Source organism: Balaenoptera borealis (genome assembly GCF_965194805.1).
Source record: "Balaenoptera borealis genome assembly, chromosome: 19".
In the NCBI taxonomy this organism is placed as follows: Eukaryota; Metazoa; Chordata; class Mammalia; order Artiodactyla; family Balaenopteridae; genus Balaenoptera; species Balaenoptera borealis.
In genome coordinates, this window is record NC_138878.1 from 19,270,820 (window position 1) to 19,288,164 (window position 17,345).

General features: G+C 44.3%; 1 protein-coding gene across 1 annotated transcript in view; it reads left to right on the plus strand.

Moving 5' to 3' along the window:
• Positions 1-17,345, plus strand: part of LOC309617191 (uncharacterized protein) — a 661,226-nt gene that overhangs the window by 170,304 nt on the left and 473,577 nt on the right. Inside the window, exon 4 of the mRNA XM_082369112.1 lies at positions 4,344-4,417. The gene's annotated coding sequence lies outside the window, so the exon portion shown is untranslated. The remainder of the gene's footprint in view (positions 1-4,343; positions 4,418-17,345) is intronic.

The following is a 17,345-nucleotide window of genomic DNA, read 5'->3' on the forward strand; positions in this document are numbered from 1 at the left end:
TGGCATAGAGGGAACCTCCCTCAACATAATAAAGGCCATATATGACAAACCCACAGCAAGCGTCATACTCAGTGGTGAAAAACTGAAAGCATTTCCACTAGTATCAGGAACAAGACAAGGATGTCCACTCTTGCCACTCTTATTCGACATAGTTTTGGAAGTCCTAGCCATGACAATCAGAGAAGAAAAAGAAATAAAAGGAATACAAATTGGAAAAGAAGAAGTAAAACTGTCACTATTTGCCAATGACATGATACTATACATAGAAAATCCTAAAGATGCCACCAGAAGACTACTAGAACTAATCAATGAATTTGGTAAGGTTGCAGGATACAAAATTAATGCACAGAAATCTCTGGCATTCCTATACACCAACAACAAAAAATCAGAAAGAGAAATTAAGGAAACACTCCCATTTAACATTGCAACAAAAAGAAGAAAATACTTCAGAATAAACCTCCCTAAGGAGGCGAAAGACTTGTACTCAGAAAACTATAAAACACTGATGAAAGAAATCAAAGATGACGTAAACAGATGGAGAAATATACCATGTTCTTGGATTGGAAGAATCAATACTGTGAAAATGACTATACTGCCCAAGGCAATCTACAGATTCAGTGCAATCCCTATCAAAGTACCAATGGCATTCTTCACAGAATTAGAACAAAAAATCTTACAATTCATATGGAAACACAAAAGACCCTGAATAGCCAAAGTGATCTTGAGAAAGAAAAATGGAGGTGGAGGAATCAGGCTCTCTGACTTCAAACTCTACCACAAAGCTACAGTAATCAAGACAGTATGGTACTGGCACAAAAACAGATATATAGATCAATGGTACAGGATAGAATGACCAGAGATAAACCTACACACATATGGGCACCTAATTTATGACAAAGGAGGCAAGAACATACAATGGAGAAAAGACAGCCTCTTCAATAAGTGGTGCTTTGAAAACTGGACAGCTACATGTAAAAGAATGAAATTAGAACACTACCTAACACCATACACAAAAATAAACTCCAAATGGATTAAAGACTTAAATGTAAGATCAGACACTCTAAAACTTTTAGAGGAAAACATAGGAAAAACACTCTTTGACATAAACCACAGCAAGATCTTTTTTGACCCACCTCCTAGAGTAACAGAAATAAAAACTAAAATAAACAAATGGGACTTAAACTTAAAAGCTTTTGCATAGCAAAAGAAACCATAAACAAGACAAAAAGACAACCCTCAGAATGGGAGAAAATATTTGCAAATGAAACAACAGACTAAGGATTAATCTCCAAAATATACAAACAGCTCATGGAGCTCAATATCAAAAAAACAAACAGTCAGTTAACCTACCAAGGAAGACATACAGATGGCCAAGAGGCACATGAAAAGATGCTCCACATCACTAATTATTAGAGAAATGCAAATCAAAACTAGAAAGAGGTATCACCTCATGCTGGTCAGAATGGCCATTATCAAAAGAGCTAGAAACAATAAATGCTGGAAAGGGTGTGGTGAAAAGGGAACCCTCCTACACTGTTGGTGGGAATGTAAATTGATATAATCACTATGGAAAACAGTATGGAGTTTCCTTAAAAAACTAAAAATAGAACTACCATATGACCCTGCAATCCCACTACTGGGCATATACCCTGAGAAAACCATAATTCAAAAAGAGACATGCACCGCAATGTTCATTGCAGCACTATTTACAATAGCCAAGACATGGAAGCAACCTAAATGTCCATTGACAGATGAATGGATAAGGAAGATGTGGCACATATATACAATGGAATATTACTCAGCCATAAAAAGAAATGAAATTGAGTTATTTGTAGTGAGATGGATGGACCTAGAGTCTGTCATACAGAGTGAAGTAAGTCAGAAAGAGAAAAACAAATACCGTATGCTAACGCATATATATGGAATCTAAAAAAAACCCAAAATGGTACTGATGAACCTAGTTGCAGGGCAGGAATAAAGAGGTAGACATAGAGAATGGACTTGACGACATGGGGTGGGAGGACGAAGCTGGGGCAAAGTGAGAGTAACATTGACGTATATACACTACCGAATGTAAAATAGTTGGCTGGTGGGAAGTGGCAGCATAGCACAGGGAGGTTGGCTCAGTGCTTTGCGATGACCTAGAGGGGTGGGATAGGGAGGATGGGAGGGAGGCTCAAGAGGGAGGGGATATGGGGACATGTGTATGCATATGGGTGATTCGCTTTGTTGTGCAACAGAAACTAACACGGTATTGTGAAGCAATTATACTCCAATAAAGATGTATTAAAAAAATTAATACAAATAATCTAGATAAATTTGAGTTTTAAATCTTAGTGACTAAAAAAACTCATGGAAGTTATGTACTTTTTAAAAAAACTTTTATTTTATATTGCAGTATAGCCGATTAACAATGTTGTGATAGTTTCACGTGCACAGCATAGTGACTCGGCCATACATATGCATGTATCCATTCTCCCCCAGACTCCCCTTCCATCCAGGCTGCCACATAACGTTGAGCAGAGTTCCCTGTGCTATACAGTAGGTTCTTGTTTTTTATGCTTTTTAAATATAACAGCATGTACATGTTCCTAGACCTCATTTGGACCTTGCTTTTATTTTAAAACTTTTATTATGGAAAGTTACCAACACATGCAAAAGTGAGAGGGTTGTATAATGCAGGCCAGTCTAACAATGACCTACATATGGCTTATCCTGATCTGGCTCTGTTGTCTCCTGCTTCCCCACTCACTGGATGATTTTAAAGCAAATCATAGGCATTGTAACATTTTGTCTGTACATTCTTCATTTGGTCATTCAGTATGGACCTTGTTTCCTATTTTTTAAGGTCACTATATTTTACATCAGTGAAACGTGTGCTCTATGAAAATTTAAAATAATGAAATGTTATGTAACCATTAAAATGATATTTTTGACATGGGAAATTATCCTTCATAGTTTAAGATAATTAAAACCCAATGGAATGAATGTTCCGTCCTGTAACACATACAGAGTCAGAAAGGGTGTGTATCAGGTCGCAGTTTCTTCTTCTTTTTGCTCATTTTTCCTCTGTTTTTTTCAATAAACATGCATCATTTGTGTAACAAAAAGAAAAGAGGCAAAGGGTTTAAAGTCATTCATAAAGACAGTGTGATAGATTGGAAAAGGGATGTTGAATTCTACTAGTTAGGTTGTGGGATGATGTGCCAAAGAAGACGAAATGGCCACTGACGTGTGTGTGTGTGTGTGTGTGTGTGTTGGGAGGACGGTGGTCTCCTTAATCAAACTCAGTGGTAACAGGAGTAAAAGTGATGAAGATTTTTCAATTCAACACATGTTGTATGAAGCACCCACTTTGGACCAGGCATTGTGCTACTTGTTGGGATTACAACTATGAAACTAGAAAGGGAACAAACACATTAGACTCTTATTACTCCAAGCATGGTCCAGTGATCAGCATCACCTGGGAGCTTGTTAGAAATTCAGATTCTCAGGCCCCACCCCAGACTTACTGAATCAGAATCTGTTTGTAATAAACTCCGTGGGGGGTGGATTCAGATGCACATTAAAAGTCTAAGAAGTGCTGGGCTAGAGCAGGGCATCCTTGACTGCTGGGACTGTGTCTCATTGGTTTCTGCCTTCAGCCTCACTCAGAGCCTGTTCAGAGGAGGGAATGGTGGAGAGAGAGGTCAGGGGTATAAACTGGCACTTGAAGTGGGTTCCTGATGGACACATGTTGACCAGGTGAATGGATGATTGTCCTTACACACTGTTTCCACTCCTGCCCCACAGCCTTTCTGACTCACCACTGCCAAGGAAGCATCTTCAGACACCTTGGCTAGGCATTCGAGGCCCAGGACAGAATAGGCCTATTCTACTGGTCTCTTTATTCTTGAACTTCCATCCATCCTCTCAACACTGTGCTTTGTCCCCACCATCAGCAACTCAAAACATTGGTTCACATCTTCCATGTTCTTTAAAGCTCATATGCCATGCCATCTCCTTCAGGAAGCCTTCCAGGGATACATAACCAGCAGGATCTCTTCCTTCTCCATATTTTGGCAGGGCCTACCGTCGATGCCATTCACTGGTCCCTCATGCATGTGCTGCTGCAAATAACCTTAAGCTCCCACAGCCTCAGTCTCCTCACCTGTAAAATGGAAATCACAGTTTCTTCCTTACAGGGAGTCTTGAGGATAAGTTGAGAAGTGGATATACAGCACTTAAGATGATGTCTGTCCTAGTATATTATAGGAACTGTTCTAAGCTTATTAATATCAGAAAAACATTGAACTTCATGATAATTCTGTGAGGTAAGTACTATTATTTTCCTTATTTTACAGATGAGGAGACAGAGACACAGAACGATTGATGGACTTGCCCAAGGTCACCACAGCAAGTGAAGGGGAAAACAGAGGTAAGCCCAGGTGTCTAGGTGTCTACCTAACTCGGATGTACGTACTCTGGTTTTTTGTGTGTATGATAAGAACACAACATGAGATCTACTCTCTTAAAGTTTGAAGTGTACAATATGGTATTGTTAACTATGGGCACAATGTCGTATGGCAGAGCTCTAGAAGTTATTTGTCTTGCTTAACTGAAGCCTTATACCTGTTGAATGGCAACTCCCCATTTCCCTCTCCCCCAGCCTCTGGAAACCACCATTCTGCTCTCTGCTTCTCTGAGTTTGACTATTTTAGACGCCTCGTATAAGTGGAATTATACAGTATTTGTCTTTCTGTGGCTGGCTTATTTCACTTAGCACAACCTCAAGTTGTGTTCATTTTGTCTCACATGGCAGGATTTCCTTATTTTTCAAGGCCAAATAATATTCCTTTGTATGCATTTAGAAATTGGAACCCTTGTGGTTGGGAATGTAAAATGGTGCAGCTGCTATGAAAAATAGTATGGAGGTTCTTCAAAAAATTAAAAAGAGAACTACATATGATCCAGCAAGTCCACTTCTGGGTATTTGTCCCAAAGAATGGAAATCAGGATCTCAAAGATATATCTGTGCTCCTAAGTGTTCATTACAGCATTATTTACAATAGCCAAGATGTAGAAACAATCTAAGTGTCCATCAATGGATGAATGGATGAACACACTCTTAAATGCCTGCTTTTGGTGGTTACTCAGCAACAGGGCAGCAAAGATGGTTATTTCTGTCCCTCTGTCCCTGCCTCCCATTGCCTAGCCCTGACATATAGTTGCATAAATTGATGCATGTTGGTTACATGCTTTTCCTATCAGCAAGCTCATCTTTAGCAGCTGTGGTTTGGCTGGAAAAGGCACCCTCTCCATCCCCACTGGCCGGCTCAGATGTCTTGGGACAAAGACACATCCAGGTGTTCTTGTGAGGAGTTGTGGCCTTCTTCATGGCCTTTTCCGGCAGCAGACAGATGGTCCCAATATCTCACTGCCCACCCATAGCATTAGTGGTTCTTCCTGGTCCTCAGACCTGGCTAGATGATGGAAATCAGGAAAGAGTCCTGGATGTGGAGTTAGGAGACCTAGGTTAGGGCTCCTTGATTTAGATATTGCGTGCCTGTCATTTAAGCCTCTCTGAGCCTCATTACCTTATCTATAAGATGGGAGCACAATATCAGAGTCACAGGGTTGTTCTGAGAGTTCAACGGGAGCATGGAGAGAAGGACCCTTCAGACTACTGGTGTTCAAAGCGAAACCCAGTAGAAGGTGAGGACATTGAGTGCAGAATCCACAGGCAGGTTTTTTTTTTTTTCACACTTTTTGGCCACACCCCACGGCATGTGGAATCTTAGTGCCCTGACCGGGGATCAAACCCGTGCCCCCTGCATTGGAAGTGCAGAGTCTTAACCACTGAACCACCAGGGAAGTCCCCACAGGCAGTTATTGAAGGTAACTTTGTGTGTTCTTTCTTTTGCTTGAAATTAGATCCCAAACAGAGTTCTAATGACTAGTCTCCATAATTAATTTAAATAACTACATACTATATCCTTGAGCTGATGTGTCTCAATTACCATTTCTATTAGAAAACAATATATTGAACATCCTTAAGTATCTTTTTTTTTTTTTGACTTGTAATTTAGGATAAATTCCTAGGAGTGTGATTATGGGGGTGAGGTGGGGGGAATGTTATGCTCGCTTTTCTGATTCTTTGAGTGTATTTTCTCATTGCTCTCTTATAAATCTTACCATAACTTCACTAGCATTGGGTTTTTACTGTATTTTTTAAAATTAAAAAAAATGCCCACCTTTGTGTTTTTTAACAAAAAACACAGAGCAGGTATCACCAAGTCAGCTGAATACCTTTCCCATACTCATAATATTTCACTTATCACATCAAATGGTAAACAATTTATTGTTCAATCTTCCTCCCAGCCCCCACCCAGATGTGAGCCACAGGAAGTCAATCTATGCTCATCTTAAACAGCTGGAACATCGTAGGTTTACAGTCATTGTTTGTTGAAATCGTCTCTTTCGTCTTGCTGAACACCGTGGTCATCTTACAGTGTGTTGAAATAAAACTTAAAATTAGCTTTGCCCTGGGATGGTGAGTGTTGGATTGGAACCGAGGCTCTGTTGGACTCTGAAGTTCTAGGAAGTGGAATCTCAGGTTTATCAAAGTCTAGCTGCATTCCTAGGAGGAGGGGTGAGCGAAGCCTCCCAGCCTGATGTTTTGCAGAGGAAATCTGGGTCCATAACCCAGTAAACTGATTACAGATAAGATAGTTCCCATCAAAGGCTGATGCAGGCTTTGAGGGGTCGGCAATACACGTACCACATGATTTAATCAAATGCAGTCCCTGGTCTAAAGAGACAATGGCTGAAAATACTACCTGGATATTATTGCAAAGAGGGGGGCTGTTTGTAGATGAGGGTTTTTAGAAACTTATTTTAAGCTGAAAACCAGATGGAGATAAGGGCTCCGTTGATGAGGAGGCTGTGTGTGAAGAGTGCTTGTGCCGTGGTTTCTGGAGGGACGACGGAGGAGCTCCGGAGGCTGGTGGGAGGATGAGGGATGCCAGTCTGAGCTCTGTTGGATGGTACTTTGAAATAACAAAGAAGAGATGTTAGATATGTTACAGGAAAAGAAAAAAAAATAAAGCTGGGGAAGACTGGCTGCCAGGTACCAGGAAGCGTGAGGGGAGAGGGTTATGAGGGAAGGAGGGCACTTGTGGGGCATCTCCTGCTGGCTTGGGGAGTGGGGCACAGCCCTCTGCTTGAGACATCACCTCTGAGGTCACAGTGAGGGGGCGTGCAGAGGGGACAGGCAGCCTGCGGGAGGCCCCATGCATCTGCCTCAGCCAGTCACCCTCCACCCTGGCCTTCTAAGCCCTGGACTCCGTATACCAGCTGGGCTTTCGCCAAAACTCTCTTCAGTGGCTGCTTCACCTCCTTCTCTCTTTCCAACCCTTCATCTTTCTAGCTGCTGCCCCGAGTGAGTGACCTTTCAAAGAAATTCATCATTTCTCCCCTGAAACACATCACATCCTTCCCCATCCCTTCCATGAGGTCTCTTGGGTGTGGCATTCCAGGCCTCCCACGGCTATTCCACAGGGACCTTTCTTTTTCTCATCTCAGCCAAGTCACCCCACCCCAGGTTTCCTCCCCTTCAGGCTCCTGTGAGGGTTTCCTTTTCTCGGATCTATATGCTTTTGTATAAGTGATTCTATCATCCTGGAATTCTCTCCCCCGCTTGTCTACCTAGAAAATTCCCACTCATCCTTCAAGGCCCGGTTCAAATGCCCCCTGACTTACAGACACTTCTTTGTTCCCATTTTAACGCGAACAGAAATAGTTACGTTAAAGGAACGAAGATCTCACTACCCAATGGGATAAAAGGTGGAGAGCAAAAGGCATAGGAAAAAAGGACACGGACACAGAGTGCCTATTCTGTGCTTGGCAATTCACAGAGCTGGTCATATTTTGACATTTCTAAGACACTTAAGAACTCGAGGAAACTGTGGGCCCAGGTGGTGAAGTGACTCACTTGAGGTCACCCAGCTGGCATGGAGCAGAGCTGGGACTGGAATCCACATCTTCCAGACTCCAAGGCCCATGGACATTAGGTAGTGTCCTCAGAAGCCCTGAAAGTATGGTCTGGAGGCCCTGCTTATTCCCCCAGTGAGGATGGCAGTGGGGAAAGGAAGTCTAGACCTAGGCTCCAGACTTTGACACTCACCTGGTCCTTTCAACCTCAGTCTCCTCATCTGGAAAATGGGCATTTGGGCAAAATGACACTTAAGGTTTTTTCTTCCCACATCTGTAGTTGCTGTTGAAGTTGGTAAGATGAGATTAAAAATGGCCTAAACTGAGGACAGGGGCTGGAGGTCTGGCCCTAACTCTTTTAACTCCCTTCCTGTGTGACTTTCTGAACTCCTATTTGCCCATCTTACGATAGGGCACTTGGGTGAGATGTCCTCCAGGGCACCTTCTATGTCAAATATATGGTGCTTTAAGGCAAACCAGAGGCCCCAGAAATCTGTGATCTAACCCACCTGGTTTCTTCTAGTCTACATACAAGCTGAGTTGGGATGCTCAGTTATTTCCTTCCTCACAGTTAAATTCTTCAACTCTGGAAGGTAGGTGGATAGGTTAGGGTGGAAGCATATACTCTACCATGGGGATTAGAAGGCTTTGGTTTCTGTCCTGATTCTACTGCGATCTGTGTGAACATGGGTTAACTACTTTCCCTCTCTGAGCCTTCGGAGTTCCTTTTCCAGTGAAGAGGAAGTAGATAGTCTGGATGGGCTTTTTCAGCAAAACCATTATTGGATTTTGAATGGCATGTAGAGATTCTCCCATAGCACAGCCAAACACAAATAAGCCTTGTAAAGAAGAGGGACCCAGGAGGGTCTGGACTCCAGAAGTCATGTGGGATCTACCCAAACATGGTTCTGTCACAGCATCTGAGGGAGATCTTCTCCTCAGACTTAGCGAAGGCTTTGACATGGTATGTTGAGGGTGCCTGAGTCCACAGGGGCATAAGAACTGGATACCAACTTGGGTACAAAGCACCCCTTCCTCCTCACCAAGGATTCAAAAGACCATAAATATGCAGCGGGGGTAGAGAGAGAAGCGATCACTCAGACAACATTCCTCTTCTTTCACGTTCTGCAGATTCTCTTCCTTACGCTCAACACGGTTCTTGTCACACTCACTTTTCCCGCAAATATTTATTAAGCACCTACTCTGTATCCCGAGCACTCTCTTAGGTTGTGGGACTGCAGCAGAGAACAGAAGAGACCGAGATCCCTGCCTTGTGGAGCTTACTTACTGGTGGGGGAGACAGAAGATAAACCAGTAGACGGATCTAGAAGGTGGTGGGTGGTGATAAGTGCTGTGGAGGACAGTCTGTCAGGAAAGGGCAGCAGAGGTGCCTGCAGAAGCTCTTCTGAGGGGTGGCCAGGCAGGTGAGGTGAGGAGAACGAAATGAGGGAGTGAAGTGGGCAGGTGTCTGGTAGGAACATCTGTCTGCCTCTGCTTCTGAGCAGCTGGTCTTTATGTCTCAAGTGTTCAAGAAGATTTTAGGTTTGGAGGCTGCATCTTTTGTGTCTCTCCAGTATCCTCTCTAATAGCCAAATGCAACATGGTGGCTCTCTTGTATCTCTCTCCAGTCTGATCCCTCAGTTTCTGTTTCTTTGAGGACTGTGGTCTGCCTGAGAGATAGGTATTCTCACTTTGCCTGAGGCAGTGGCCATGTCTCGTTTGCAGTCTGGGCTGAAGCAGATTCTCCTTTGGACACCATGACACGCTCTGAGAGACACCATTTTACTCCCCCTGGAAACGGTGTTGCAGGACTTGATGCCTGATCCCTTCATGCCCAATGTCATGAGGATTTCAAAGTGAACCTTGCAGAATTAACTCATTAATGATCATTAAATATTTGGGGTGAGTCAGTGCCTGACAAATGGCTGGGGTGGAATGACTGAAGCAGGAGACTTCGGCACATGAACGAGGACTCTTCTCATCTGCACGCCTGGTTGCTGGGAGCGGGGACACCCCACGTCATGACAGGAATGCTCATCAGGAGAGATCGCAATCCAAGTGCCAGGTATTTGGCTCTCGTGTTTGTCAGTGATTCATGAAGTGATTATCAACATTCAAAACCACTTCATGAATCAACCAGGAGCTGGAAAAAGATTTAACCATAATGAGCTCACTTCCCTAGAAAAAGGACCCAACCCACTGGTGGGTCAAATAGTTGCCGTGGCTTAGACTTCACGGCCTCCCTTCCTGCCACCTCCTCACTTCTGACGGGCTCATTTCAGGCCTCATTATGCTTTGTCGCTTTGCGGTCTAACCAAGAGCTGTCACATCCAGGAACCTCACAGGTGGTGGATTCAGAGTCCTTCTTTGTTCAGCTGGGAAGTGGGCATCTCTTGGGTCTGTTATGAGCTGAATTGTGTCCCCTCTCGTACACAGTCCATGAGTTGAAGTCCTAACCCTAGTACATCAGAATGTGACAGTGTTTGTATGGGTTGGCCAAAAAGTGCCTTCGGTTTTTAAGTAAAAATAAAAGACACATTTTTCATTTTCACCAAGAACTTTATTGAACAACGTATTCACCCTTTTGTTCCATTACCTTCTGCCATTTTTCAGGCAACTTCATAATTCCATCTTTCCAAAACTTTTAATCTTTTTGAGCAAAGAACTGTTCTAGGTGCCTTTTACAGTCTTCCAGGGAATTGAAATTTTTTCCATTAAGAGAATTTTGTAAAGACTAAAATAAATGGAAATCCGAAGGTGCAATGTCTGGTGAATATGACAGATGAATCAGAACTTCGCTGTAACCGTTTTTGCCTGGTCATAAAAGAAACATTCAGTCTTGCCTTATCCTGATGGCAGATTATGCATTCTCTGTTGACTAATTCTGGACGCTTTTCGTCGAGTGCTGCTTTCAGTTGGTCTAATTGGGAGCAGTACTTGTTGGAATTAATCGTTTGGTTTTCTGGAAGGAGCTCATAATAGAGGACTCCTTTCCAATCCCACCATATACACAACATCACCGTCTTTGGATGAAGACCGGCCTCTGGTGTGGTTGCTGGTGGATCATTTCGCTTGCCCCACGATCTCTTCCGTTCCACATTACCGTACAGTATCCACTTTTCATTGCCCGTCACAATTTGTTTTGAAAACGGAATGTTTTCGTTACATGTAAGTAGAGAATCACATGCGGAAATACAGTCAAGAAGGTTTTTTTTGCTTAACTTATGTGGAACCCAAACATCAAAGCGATTCACATAACCAAGCTGGTGCAAATGATTTTCAACTCTTGATTTGGATATTTTGAGTATGTTGGCTATCTTCCGCGTGGTGTAACGTTGATTGTTTTCAGTGAATGTCTCGATTTGATCGCTGTCAACTTCAACTGGTCTACCCGACCGTGGAGTGTCGCCCAGTGAGAAATCTCCAGCACGAAACTTCACAAACCACTTTTGACACGTTTGATCAGTCACAGCACCTTCTCCATACACTGCACAAATCTTTTTTTTGTGTTTTGGTTGCGTTTTTACCTTTCTTGAAATAATAAAGCATAATATGCCAAAAAAGTTGCTTTTTTTCTTCCATCTTCAATATTAAAATGGCTACACAGGGGACTTCCCTGGTGACGCAGTGATTAAGAATCCGCCTGCCAACACAGGAGACACGGTTTCAAGCCCTGGTCCAGGAAGATCCCACATGCCGCGGAGCAACTAAGCCCGTGTGCCACAACTACTGAGCCTGAGCTCTAGAGCCTGTAAGCCACAACTACTGAGCCCGTGTGCCACAACTACTGAAGCCCATGCGCCTAGAGCCTGTGCTCTGCAACAAGAGAAGCCACCGCAATGAGAAGCCCATGCGCCGCAACTAGAGAAAGCCCGCTTGCAGCAACAAAGACCCAACGCAGCCAAAAATAAATAAAATTTAAAAAAATTTTTAAAAAAATTGCTACACAAATTTCAACAATTTTGATAAGTCTTTTTAAAAATGCATGCTGATATGACAGCTGTCACATACAATCTAACAAAATTGTTTTGAATGAAGTTAAAGACAATTAAGTGCCACCAGAGTCATCTTATGGAAAAAACCGAAGGAATATTTTGGCCAGCCCAATAGATAAGGCCTTTAAAGAGGGGATTAAGGTAAAACATATGGGTGGGCCCTAATCCAATAGGACTGGTGTCTTCATCAGAAGAGGAGATTAGGCCACAGACACACACAGAGGAAAGACCATATGAAGAAACGGGGAGAAGATGGCCATCTTCAAGCGAAAGAGAGAGGTCTCAGAAGAATTCGACTCTACCAATACTTTGCTTTCAGATTTCTAGCCTCCAGAGGCGGCCCTAGCTTACTAATACAGGGTTCTTGAGTGCATATGTCTCTTGGGAAGCTTTGGGGCACCCAAACTTTATTGACAGGGTTACATTGGCAAGGCACCTTCTCTGGAGGCTATTTAATTCCTTCTCATAGAGGCTCATTACCTTTCTCCCCACAGCCCTGGAATTGGCTGTCCTTTGACACTGATACCTGCCAGAAGGAAGCCCATTTGGACACCTCAGGCTGCTGGGGGCTTTCTTACTACTGGGCTGGTTTCCCCATTGTCTTAGCTTGGTTCTTCCTAAAAGTAGATCCTAAGACAGAGATGGGTACATGAGGTTTATCTGTGATGCGATCCCAAAATGCACTGTGAGGGAGTGGGGAGGCCAGACAGGGAAGAGAGCAATGCTAATAATTGGGTCCATTCTCACTGGGGACCCTCTGGAGAGTGTGTGGAACACACCTAGGATTGTCTCACCGAGGGGCAAGGGAACTGAGGCATTTATCCACCAGCTCTTACCCCTCATTGGCTGAGGGTCTCATTGGTAACTCCCCTGCACTCTGGCTTATTTTTTACGCGGGCCAAGCATGCTCCTGCAGCCAGCAAAAACCCTCAGGCAGAGAGATGCAGGGAGATGCTGCCGTGTGTAGGAATGTTGGCAGTGACCCCTAGGGTGGGCCGAGGGCCTCTGTAGCAGCACCCGAGGGCCAGTTGCACCAAGCCCTTTCCTCTCCAGACCTCCCCTTCTGTGGGCTCCAGCATGTTCTGCCCTCGCCCACCCAAATGCAAAGTACTCTCTCTGGCTGAGCTTTCACCTCCTTTCCAAGAGGCATTTGCTCCGTTAATACCCAGCATCCATTTCAGAGGCGTCACTTCAGTAGAGCCACTTCTCTTCCTTCGGACTCACCACTCACCTAGATGAAAGGCAGAGTCTCGCAGAAACCACAATGAAAGGATTCCTCAGGCAGCTTTCCTTTCTGTTGAAAGGACGGCTCCATCTCCCAGATCTCTGCATCCCATTGCTTCAGAGAATCCCGGGTGAGCTGGCGGCAAGCAGCGGGGTGGAGAAGTATTTCTGGAGCAATCGCTATCATTTCTCAAATGGCCCCATTTGGAAATGGCACCTTTCTGGGTTCTTTTCTGCTGGCCCCTTTAAAGGAGATTGTACTATAAATTCAAGAAGGCTGTGCTCTCAGAATGGTTCAATAAGTGTTTTGACATAGCCTCTAGGCTTCCAGGGTTGAGGGCTGGGGGAGGTGTCCCAAATGTCATTTGTGGAGGCCTGGAGAGTGTGACAAGAGGAGCATGGAGGGAACAGGGGTGGCAGGGGTGTGGTGAGGAGCTTGATGAGCCAGCCACACTTGGATGACCAGGCAGATGTTGGGTACCTTTTATGGAGCTGGAGAAGTCAGGGAGAGGGGCTGGCTCTGGGGCAAGGACGAGGAGCCCAGCTTTGACCTGCTGAGTGTTGGGTGTCAGGGAGAGGCAGGCCAGATGGATGGGGTCCAGCACAACTGCCCATCTTCCTTGTGCCCTGCCTGCCAGCCCTGCCTGAATTTCCTTTCTTTGTATTATGGCATCACCTCCTTCAGATCCTGGCATCATCTCCAACTTCTTGCCTTGCCCTGACGATTCTCTGTCTGCTTCCCAGTGAGGCTGGATGATGCTGTGGAAGGAGCATCCAATCTGGAATCAGGCGAAGCTGCACCCGAAGCTCCGCGCTATCGCTCCGGAGTTCTGGAGTCTGGAGCAGCCATGGGCCTCCAGTTTCCTCTTCTCTCCAGGGTCTCTGCTCCGTAGTCACCTCCGCGGAAGGGCAGCCCCTGGCACCCTAGCTAACACAGGAGCCGCCCCATCATACTCTATCCCTCACCTTGCTTATTTTTCTCCAAGGCTGTTACTGCCACCTGACATTTAAATGTTTGTGTTTACTTGTCTATTGTGTGTATGTGTCTCACCACGTTGTAGGCCGTGTGATGACAGAAACATCTGTAAATATTGTAAAATACTGCTCACTGCTGTACCACTCAGTGTACAAAGCTGCCTGGCACGTAGTAGGTTCCCCGTCAATTTTTATTGAATGAGTGAGTGAAATAAATAAACCTCTCAAGATTGTAGATGTGAAGAGGCCAAGTGTGTGCCCTCAAATACAGAAGACAACTTTTGGGATCAAGGATCCATCTTACCAGGAAAAAATAAGACTGATCCCCTTCTAGCTCGTTTGCAATAGAAAAGGCCTACACGAAGCACACACCAAGCATTCATTTGATCAGCTGGACTTACTGCACCAGCGTGTCGAAGGTAATATTTCATTGGATTTCACCCTGTATTTGAAAGCAAAACAATTCGCATTTGAAAGTCTCATTACTAGCATCTTCCCTCCAAATCCATTAACGGCGTGAGTGTTTCTGGCAACCGAGATCACCTCGGATTATAGTATGAAATGCAACTCTGGGGAAAACTGTATATTTCAGTATGTTCGTACCATTCAATTGTCAAATATTCACACGGTTATGATTCTCAAAGAAAGCATACAATGTAGGGAAATTGGTAACAAAATAAAAGCTCCGGGATGTATTGAGAGAAGGCGGCCAAAGGATTCCTCCCTGACATAGCTAATCCCAGGGACGGGAAATTAAAAACCACGCCAGAATATCAATGCCTTACACAGAGGATGGCTTGCTTTTCTTGAGTGAGATTCCAAGTCTCAGCCCACATGGAAATCAAGGACTTCTTCACTGGACCTTCAGGTCTCCTGCAACCACCCTTTCCCCATCCCACAGACAAGAGATTCCTCTCCTCCTACCTAGACTCACTGCATCAGCTAAATCTGGCTGTTCACTAATCCCCAAATCCACATGGCCATCCCTGTCTTGGTGAACTTGGATGACATCATTAGATGACATCATTGGATGACGCCATTAGGGCTGGAGAGGTTCTGTAAGATTGAAAATGAAAAACAAAAAATGAAGGTTGGGGTTCTGTAGTCAAAAGAATTGGGAACCACAGCATATGTTATCTTCCTCTCGGGGCTTCCCAGTTCACCCAGGCATGGTCAAGGCTCTGAGATGTCCCATGGTCAAGAGACTTGTTTATATTTATTTAACTTAGCATTGTCCCAAATTAGCTGGCTCTGCAGGCTTTAATTTGACCATATGAAATAGTCAAGTTCTATGGAAAACTAGGGTACAAATTGAAATCCCTTGTACCTCCCACAGATGAGGCAACAAACAACAGGGAAGCTGTCAAAGTGCCTGATGACTTCGCTAGTCAGTGGCAGAGCCAGGAAAGACTGGACACCAGGGACCATGACACCCAGTTAAGGACTCCTCTACTGCTCTCCCTTAATTCGCTTCAATTCAGTAAAATTCCACCGCATCCCATCCCATCCCATTCACTCCACGAATATTTCTTGAGCACCTGTCATGGCCAGGTACTGTCCTGGGTGCTGGAATACACAAAACACATGAAACTGGGCCATACAGAATCCAACTTTGCCCCCACAGAGTTAAGAGTCTAATTTGGAGCTTCTCATCATTTTCTTCCCATCTTCTCTCCCTCCCCCTCCCCTTCCTCCTCTCAGATCATGCTTTACTCTGAACAAGATAAATGGCCCTCAGGCTCCACTTAAATTACATCACTGCCTGGGTGAGGACCTTGATTGATTCCTTTTTCTTCTCTCAGAACAGGTTTAGCCTGTGGGACCCTGAGCTCTGTGACAGCAGGGCCTGTGCTGGTCTCTCTCACTCTGCTGGGCAGAACCTCTGGCTCATAGTAGGTGCTCAGTTCATACCCGTCCCATGGCTGATGGCTGAGTGTTTGTCAGTCCTGCAAGACATCCTCGGACCTTACATTCTTAGCTTCGCCGCTCGGCCTGAAACCCTGCGTCCATGGAGGATAGTAGTCCCGATGTGCTCTCCACACGGCACCACATTCCTTCCCTTGTGATTTTCCTTGAACCTGTCCTCCAGCAACATTCAGTCCCTCCCAGGTTGATTTGAATCTATATCCAGCTCAGTTGCTCACCTCTTCTAGAAAGACTTCACTGAATTCCTTCCTTCCTTCCACCCTCCCTTCCTTTCCTATTCTTCGTCAGGCATTATGCTAGGCCCTAGGAAAAGAAATAGGGATCTTGAGTAATCCCTGTCTTTGAGGATCTCATGGTCCAGTGGAGAAGACAGACAAGTGATTAATCATAATGCAGCATAATTTTGCCATGACACAGGCACTCACAAGCTGCCAGAGGTCTACAAATGGAGAGTCAACTCGTGTGGAGTCAGGAAGGGCCTGTAGAAAAAGGGGATGTACTAGCTGATCCTTGAAGTAAAATACGAAGTGAGACAGCAGGAAACTTGCTGGTTGGTGGAGAGGAAGGGAGTAACAGACATAAGAGCTGCAAACCAGGGATATCACATCTAAATTTCCCAGCGAAGGCTGGGGACCTAATCACCTCTACATGTTATTTGGGGTCAGACCTCAAATTGAGCCCCAGTTTTGTGATTTCCTCTTCTTAGACAAGTTACTTAGTTCTAGTTCATCATTTATGAAATCAGACTATTCTTAGCACAAGATTGACACATAGTAGGTGCTCAGTAAATGTATGTTGAACAAATGCATGAATATTTCCCTAACAGTTTTTATTGTTGAAAGTATTTAAAGTGATGAAGTTGCTTGTCATGTGTTAGTTGTTTCTCTCTCTATATTTCTTCCCTGAGGGATGTATAGAGAGGACAGGACATTGTCTAAGACTTGAGAGGAGCTGTTTCCTCCCAAGAAGATTCCCTAACTTCCATTAGCTCCTCTTTCTCGCCCCCAACTTCAGCTTTGAACTTTCTATTTAAATATAGATTATAAGCTAAATGGAGCCTCCTCCACCCCTAAATTTTTCTGAGTAAAATGTATTCCATGCAGCCGCACAAGTGTTGGCAATGACCCCTTTAAAAATTTCCAGGTGATCAGATTTTACTAAATTCTGGCTTTTTCTTGCTTCATTCTCCTGACCTCTTGCCCTGCACTAAACAAAATCTTTGGGGCTTCCCTGGTGGCTCAGTGGTTAAGAATC